The sequence below is a fragment of the Pogona vitticeps genome, chromosome 10, assembly GCF_051106095.1.
Source record: "Pogona vitticeps strain Pit_001003342236 chromosome 10, PviZW2.1, whole genome shotgun sequence".
Lineage (NCBI taxonomy): Eukaryota > Metazoa > Chordata > Lepidosauria > Squamata > Agamidae > Pogona > Pogona vitticeps.
Genome location: NC_135792.1, coordinates 8415303 through 8423808, shown reverse-complemented (window position 1 = coordinate 8423808; position 8506 = coordinate 8415303). Strand labels below are relative to the sequence as shown.

Sequence of the window (8506 nt, the reverse complement as noted above, 5' to 3'; positions counted from 1 at the left end):
GAAACAAAGGCCTTATTCTGACAAAGAGGGCCTTCTCCATGCTTGATATATGGTGGATTTATATTTGGTGGGTGCAAGAGATAACAGTCTTCTCTGTAGTTGCACCTAAGGGTGGAGACATTTTTGCTTTTGGAGGCTAGAACCGCACCCTTTTTGATGGTATATCACTATGTGGTGAACGCTTTCCAAAATTAGTCAGTCATTTGTTTTACGAAAGAGGTGGGTTATTTATTTATTTTGTTTATTTATCTGGAGATGTTTATTTCCCCTTTCATGCATGATGTCTTTATTTTCTTGAGCTTAAAGTGGTTGTTTTTGTTGTATTTTATTGCATTTCTAAGTCATGATCATAGAATCATAGAATTGTCATAGGGTTGGAAGTGACCTTGGAGGTCATCTAGTCCAACCCCCTGCCCAAGGAAGGAGACCTCATACCATCCCAGACCTCATACCATCCTGGACAGATGGCTGCCCAATCTTTTCTTGAAAACCTCCAGCAATGGGGCACCCACAACATCGGGAGGCAAGCTGTTCCCCTGCTTAATCATTTTCACCATCAGGAAATACCTCCTTTATTTCCAGGCTGGATCTCCCTCTTCCCTTTACTTTTTTTCTTCTTTTTTTCCAGCAGCCTATCTTCCACCCATTGGTTCTTGTCCTACCCTCAGGTAGGATATGGAGAATAAAGTGATGCCCTCTTCCCTGAGTATTTGCAGAGACTGGGAATCAAAGGTAGGCGAGCTCAATACCTGTTTTAATAAAAACTTGCTTAATGTAATAATTTCTAATAAATTTACAAATTTATAAATTACAAATTTATAAATTAGGGACGTGGTGGCGCTGCGGGTTAAACCGCAGAATCCTCTGTGCTGCAAAGTCAGAAGACCAGCTGTTGTAAGATCGAATCCACGCGATGGAGTGAGCTCCCGTCGCTTGTCCCTTCTCCTCGCCAACCTAGCAGTTCGAAAGCATGTAAATGCAAGTAGATAAATAGGTACCACCACGGTGGGAAGGAATGGTGTTCTGTGCCTAGTCGTGTTGGCCATGTGACCATGGAAACTGTCTATGGACAAATGCAGGCTCTACGGCTTGGAAATGGGGATGAGCACCATACCCTAGAGTCGGACACGACTGGACTAAAGATCAAGGGGAACCTTTACCTTTACTAATTTGTAACAAATTTCCCACCCATGCCTAGACGTCTGCTGAAATCACTGAGCACAAATGGAGAAGCACGCAAATGATGGGCACAGTTGTGTATACTGCCTTTTGTGTGTTCTGCCATGTCCTGGCTGTGCAATCCATCATGTGACCAATTGTGAAGAGAGATGGGCACGAGATATCAGTCCTGGTGGTTTGTGCTGGTTTGTTTATCAGCCAGGCAGGTGTTTGGCACTTCCTAGCCCCACCTCCACTGGTGGGCGCGGAATTCTTTTGAAAATATAGTAATGCTGGGAAAGGTTGGAGGCAGCAAGAAAAGAGGAAGACCAAATAGGACGTAGATGGACTCCCTAAAGGGAGCTACGGGCTTGGGTTTGTAGAAGCTGAGCAGGGCTGTTGAGGATGGGACATTTTGGAAAATACTCATTCATGGGACTGCCATATGTTGGAGATGATTTGAAAGTTCGTAACAATAACAAGAAAAGGGAGAATTTATAACTGGCATTTCAAGAATCTAAGGATTTTTGTGGTTTTATTGTTATTGTTGTTTAATCTTAAACTAAAGGCAATGGAGCACTCACCCAACGTCTGTCCGGCTTTCATCCACAGAAGCAGAGAAAAGTCATGGATTCTATACCCCACAAAATGTAACCTGACCACTATGCACCATTCTTCCTGCCTGTGACCTCCATTTTGGGTTGAAGTCTAACAAGGCAGCCAGGATCTCCCTTCCAGAGAATTTTTTTAAAAACATAACGAAGTTATGACCCAGTTCTAGCATTTTATCATGAAAAACAAGAAGAAGGAGGAGGAGAGACAGAAGAACTGAAGAAGATTTGTCACCTCTAGTATTTCCCTTGTCTCTGTGAAGAAATTGAGTAGGCACTCAATGACATGCCGAACAGCACATCATGGATGGGTCAAGGTGGGAGCCATCCATCTTTCAGGAAAGCTTCTCTGTTATTCTTAACACCCAGAAGGCCTTGATTGGTTTCAAAATAACCCCAGGGTTTCTCAGGATCCGTGGAATAGCCCATCTCAAAGAAGTGAAAGTTTTCATGTCCCCATTATGGTTTCAGAAGCACCTTCAGGTCCCTCAGTGTCTTTAAAGTCCACCCATCCCTGAAGATGATCCATCGGGAAAACAAGGAGGGGGCAAAAAAAAAAGAGTGCTACATTTTTTCCAGGTCAGCGAAAGAGCCAAGCCGTTTGCGGTCTTCCATGTGTGCTCAAAGACATCAAAGGAAATTCAAGATCTGCCTTAGCAACAAATTAATCTCCTTCCAGAAGAAATAAGGTTACAGATATAGACATTGTTTTAATCCTCAATTATTACATTGCAGGGAAGAATTAATTTGTCAGCAAATGTTTGATGCTTTTTGGACATCCTGCCAATGGCTTTTGTGCGAGGGTTGTGGCATGTTGCTACGTGTGTTGAACTGTGTGCGAACCCGAGGTTTTTGGTGGGCCTTTGAACGTACAAGCAATGCAACTGTTTCTGAGCTGATGTGTCTTCTGAGAAGCCGATGGGTTCCTCCAAGGAGTGTGCCCATAGTTAGCAATATGCAAAGCCTTGCATTGAGTTGTACCCTTGGCCCATCCACCTCACAGTTGTCAATTGTGACTGTCTGCGATGGCTCTCCAGTCTTCTACCTAGGGTTCTGTGGTATTTCTTAGTATTGTCACATCCAAGAGAGCCCAGTTTTGCATAATTTCCATTTGTCAAGCAGACATTTAAGATGGTTTTTACACAGAGTACAGATGTTTCTCCTTCTTTGGTGATGTTAGAACTCAGAACAGTCATTGTTGAGTTTTTTTGGCAGGCTGATTGGTGAGAGATTTGAGACAATGGAAAAGGAAAGCCCTCCATTATCTTACAGAATTCTGTACCGCAGGATGATGGGGCAGCATCTGTGTGATCCCTCAAAGCATGGCTAGACACCTTCATGGATGGTGACTCTGTCAGTGGAAATCACAACATCTAGATGTACACTCCAAGTCAAGAGTCCGCTTGACACTCATGACCAGCTACCCAAAAGCAATAGGAAGAAAGTATGGTTGCTTTTGTGTCCTGTTTTCCTGATGCATTGGATTGAAAGAGTTCAGACAGGTAACGTTTCCATGTTCTGTTTGATTGGCTACTATGAGACACAAGGTGTTCTACAGACTGGACCATTAGTCTCACCTGCTAGGGCTCTTCTTCTGTAGGAGTCCTCAAAACTGATCAACAGTTGTTACATCTTCTCTGCTGCCCGTCTCACGAGAGCTCCCGTTTCTAAACTCCCAGTCTGCATTGATGAAGTGATACTTTGGTTGCAACTGAGATACGATCTTGTCTGGCAAACTGATACAACAACGGCAAATCTAATTAACAAGATGATTAGATCTAAAGAAATCTACCTCTGCCTGCTTTCCATGTGTTCTACTGTTGATCTGTGATTACTTCCCCTTAAAATGCATTTTTATTATACAGTTTGCTCCATTAAAAACCCATTTTGTAATTTTCCATTAAAAAACATGTTTTCCATAGAATGATGGCCACACATGCACATGCCTGGAAACATTTTCCCTTAGTATACATAATATTGTACATACAGTCTTATATTTTACTGCATTTGAAAAATGTTGGAGTTTTGTTTTTTCAACCTTGCATGCAGCTTTTAGTAGGTGTGGCTGGGAGGGATCTTTCCGGGTTTCAGTGACTGTCCATCTATTCTGCACTAACCCCCCTGCCTCTGAATTGAAAGAGAGCCACACGTCTCTGCTAAGAGAATTTCCCCCTCTCTCTTTTGTCTGTTGGAGCCAGTCAGTCTGTTCAAAGTCAATGAGTCAATTCAGGCCCATTGCTCAAAGCAGTCATGCTTGTCAATTTTGCTGTTATCTGTTCACTGTAAGTAAATGAAACTTCAAATATCTCAGAGTGAGACTGTAAGTGCCAGTTGATGAGAAAAGAGGGTGAACTACTCTGTGGGGGTTTTGAAGCTGTTTTGCTCTGTGAATCCCTGCACAGCTACAGAGGAATTTAACCAAAATTCAAAACTCTGCAACAGAAGATTCAGAGATGTCTGCTGTCTGAAAGAGAATCATGTTCCAACCAACATTTTCATCTGGGAAGGGCAAATCATGGTCCTTTTGAGGAGAAAGGAGGGACAGATATATAAGGAAGTGATGAGGCTGGAGATCGATTTGCATGCAAGCAGTGTGAGCATATTAAAGAAGGCTTTGTTCATGATGGTTCATGCAGCATATTAAGATGCCTCGGTTCAGGTTCATCATCATCATAACTGACTTATTACCCCACTTCAATGGAAATGCATTTCTGCATGACTGCATTTCAGTAAAGCTGACCCAAAAATGCATAATAGCAACATGCACCTATCATATCCATCTATAATATACCGCTGTGGATGACACAGTGGAAGTTTCACAGCACATGAAAATCTGACAAGATGTTTGCTTTTTAGACAATTATTTAGTTGGCACTGTCAGGCCAGGAAATTAAAGAGAAAATACTTTTCATGCTTTGATGTCTTTCTTTTTTAAAAGAAAAATCTGCATCTCTTTTCTGCCACAGAAGCATTTCAAGCTGCCCGTCTATCGATTAAAGCCCAGAACTGTTATTCCTTTATGCTGAGAGTCTTTCAGGGCACCATTAAATGGGGGAATGGTTCAAACATATCTGGGCAACAGCATTTTTAAAAAGACAAAGAAAGGGGCGGGCAACACAGATCTCTGTCAAAGGCAGGTATTTATTTGTCCATTGCCGCACAACCGGTAGGCATGAAAATGTGGATGTTGGCTTAGTTTTTTTCAGAGGATCTCATGCCTCAAATCTTGGCTAGCCATTTTGTTGCTTTGGGGGTCTCCTTCTTATTCTACTAAGTTGAGGCCTCATATCCAGCCCATATGCCTGTCCTGAAAATCTTCTTTTCAGTAGTTAACCCACATCATGTCTGAGGCTGGAGACTTACTACAGAAGCCTCGGGAGCCGGTCTTAGTTACTGGAGAGGTTTTTGTGGGCGAAACCGAGACATAAGTTCTTGAACTACCCCAGTAATGGGAAGTGAAGGATCTCAAGCAAAAAGATGCAATGAAAGACACTGCCAACACATTGTATAAAAGTAGAAAATGAAACAGCATTTTATAGGCTACGTAGTCATGGTGGGGTTGTTTTTTTTTTTTGCCTTTTCTTTTTTTGCAAATGGAGGGGGATCCTCTGTAGAAAATAGCAGCTGGCAGCATTGTTAACCTTATATCTTGCAGATCAACATGTTAGATTAAATACTCAATATTCAACGTCCCTGTCAATATTCAACATATTTTAAAAGGGCATATTTTTTTCATTTTGGTGGTGTCATTCGTTCCCTCTAAAACTGTCTGTCTCATATCCAACACTATGAGCCCTTCGGAAAAATAAAACATCACACACACGCAGAGAGAGAGAGAGAGAGACTTTGATTTATTTTCAGAAAAGTGGAACACAAACTTGGGAAGCAATTAAATGTTTGTTTGTTCGTTTGAAATATGTATATGCCACCTTTCCCCTAAAGGATCTGAAGCAGTTAATAGTATTAAAAGAAACAAAGTTAAAAGCTAAAATAAGAATTATTGCAAACTAAAAAAAAGCATTGCACACATATTATATTAGAAGTCATCAAGGAAATCAATGTTAAAAGCGGAAGCAAAAACAGCAGAAGAAAATAATCTCTTTTTAAAAATCCACTTGGCCAGCCAGGCATATAATGAAAACCCTGCCTAAAGAGAAACGTTTTCAGAATAAAATAATCTCTTTTTAAAAAAATCTCCTGGGTCAACCATTCATCTAAAGGGAAGCTTGCCTGGAGAGAAAGGTCTTCGTCTGCTTGCAGAAGGACAGCAAAGATGGGGTCAGATGTTTCAGAGGCTGGTCAAGCTATGTTTCAGAGCATTCTGCGTAGGCACCACCGTCTCAGGCAAAATTCAGAAGGTGAGGAGTGCGGTGGGTGTGTGCAAAATAAAAATCCAAAGCTTGACAAAGGGGTTGTGGAGGACAGTGGAGCTGTGTAAAAAAATGGGGTTCAAGTCAGGGACACTTGAGAGGGATAAGTTACAAAGCATCGTTCTCACCAATGGGAAGAAGCAGCATTTTAATTCCAGTGCTCAGTGCTGGGTTACAAGAAACATAAGCAACCTATATAGAACACTGTTTAGTCCAACTGTATATATACAGTACAGTGGGTTTAGCAGCTTATACCTGGGAGCTAAACAAGGCTCTATTTTTTTTTTCACTGAGTTCAGCCAACAGACGACAAAGTCATTGAGATTTTCTTGAAGATAACGCAACAGAGAAGACGGGCCTTTTGTGTGAACCTGAAGTGACATCCTTAACAAGAAGGAGGGGGAGGTTGATTGTATGGAAACATATGTCTAGTGGGGGGTGAAAGACGCCCGCTTGACTCCCGGCTGCCCTAACACAGGAATGGACCTCCAGAAGTCTCAGCAAATTTTTTTCACCCCTTTTGTATCTGTTTTCGGTAGAGTCCCGGCTTCGGAGAGCTGTAAGAAATACAGAAGGAAGAAACACAGGCATCCGCTGAGGGAAATAATGCCAGAGATGAAAGGTAACAAATAGAGTCAAAACAAGGGAGAGGAGGGGAGTGACAGAGATAAAATGTGACAAGGCAAGGGATGTAAAACCACAAAGCGTTATATGGCAAGGAAGGGAGATGTTCTCCTCCTTTAGGGGAAAGCCTTCGAAAGAGAAAATGTGAAAGATGTTTAATGACCGCTTTTGACCTCTGGCCTTTTTGACCTTTCCACAGGCTCCCAAAATAAATCCCACGGCCGTTCCAGAAAGGTGGGAATCGCAAGCCACTGAAGGCCATCCCAACTGAGTGGGGGGGGGGGGAACCACAAATAAATAAAATACAATTCCAAAAATGATTTCACTATTGTGTGAGAAAAAGACCCTGATGTTGGGAAAGTGTGAAGGCAAGAGAAGAAGGGGACGACAGAGGATGAGATGGTTGGACAGGGTCATCGAAGCGAGCAAGATGAATTTGACCGAACTCCAGGAGGCAGTGGAAGACAGGAGGGCCTGGCGTGCTCTGGTCCATGGAGTCACAAAGAGTCGGAAAAGACTTCTCGACTAAACAAAAACAATTGTCAGAGGAGGAACGTAGAAGCCCCAAGTGCCCTCTGGTAGGTATGTCCCCAAGTCCCTAGTTAAATGGAGAGGCAAGGGTGAGTGGGAAAGCATTTCAGAAGATAAAACAAGGGAGAAAACTGGGCTGGTTTATTTCTCATTGAATGGAAGGCAAAGACACTTTGATCCACCTTTCCCTGGCAGCAGCAACATGTAATGAGCGAATAACAAACAAATATACAGTGGTGCCTCACAAGACAATTGCCTCGGGGGACAAAAAACCGCAAGATGATTTATTTTATTTTATTTTATTTTATTTTATTTTATTTTATTTTATTTATACCCAACCTATCTGGGCTACCAGTCCACTCTAGGCGGCTAGGATTGGTTTTAGTGATCCTTGTGGCACCTCGCAAGATGGTTTTTTCTATGACCATGCTTCGCAAGACTTTTTTTCTCGTGTGTGACCAATGTTTCACAAGACAAATAAATTTCATTCGTCTTGCGAGGGACTCTCGCGAGATGATTTTTTCGCAAGACAGCGATTTTCGCGGAATGAATTAAAATCATCTTGCGAGGTGCCACAGTACTTTGGTTACTTGCAGATGGGAAGCTTTCCCTTGTATTTTTGCAACAACAGTCCATGGAACTGTATAAGCACCTGTATAAACACCTAGTGATATGAAGAATATTCACCACATTTCTCCCTTTCAACTCTTTAGCCTGTCTTTACACAATAAGGGATATGAATAAAGAATCCTTTTTCCTCCATTAAGGCCTCTGCAACTTGTCTCTGTGCAACACTAGTATCCTTTCACTTGAGAAGGAAAGCCCATAACCACAAAGAGAGATAGCAGAGGAACAGGAGAACTGGGTGATGGCTTAGAATGACTCAAACAAACCATCCAATGCTTCTCATTCTAAGAATTCTAAGTCTTTGTTTTTCTTTTCTGTAGCCTGCATAACTTTTGTGTGTATACTCTCATTGAGACTGATAGAAAAGATGTCATCCCCTTGCAAATGAGGGCAAAAGCTTTTGAGTTTCTTGCTCCTGTACATGAGAACAAGATAAGGATCTACTTCCCTACATCATGGTGCCCGAAGTCCAATAGAGAGGTCCCTCAACTGCTCCCAAAGTAAATGTGGATTAAAATGGGTGGCAAATGGCAACTTGGCCAATATGGAATTTGGAATTTATTTTATGCCAACCTGGATGCCACT

General features: G+C 42.1%; 1 long non-coding RNA gene across 1 annotated transcript; it reads left to right on the top strand.

Moving 5' to 3' along the window:
• Window positions 1-897: 897 nt before the first annotated feature.
• LOC140702192 (uncharacterized) lies at window positions 898-7676 on the top strand. Its single transcript, XR_012081271.2, has 3 exons — window positions 898-6127; window positions 6679-6761; window positions 6963-7676. It is a non-coding gene; the product is annotated as an uncharacterized LOC140702192 (long non-coding RNA).
• Window positions 7677-8506: the final 830 nt, after the last annotated feature.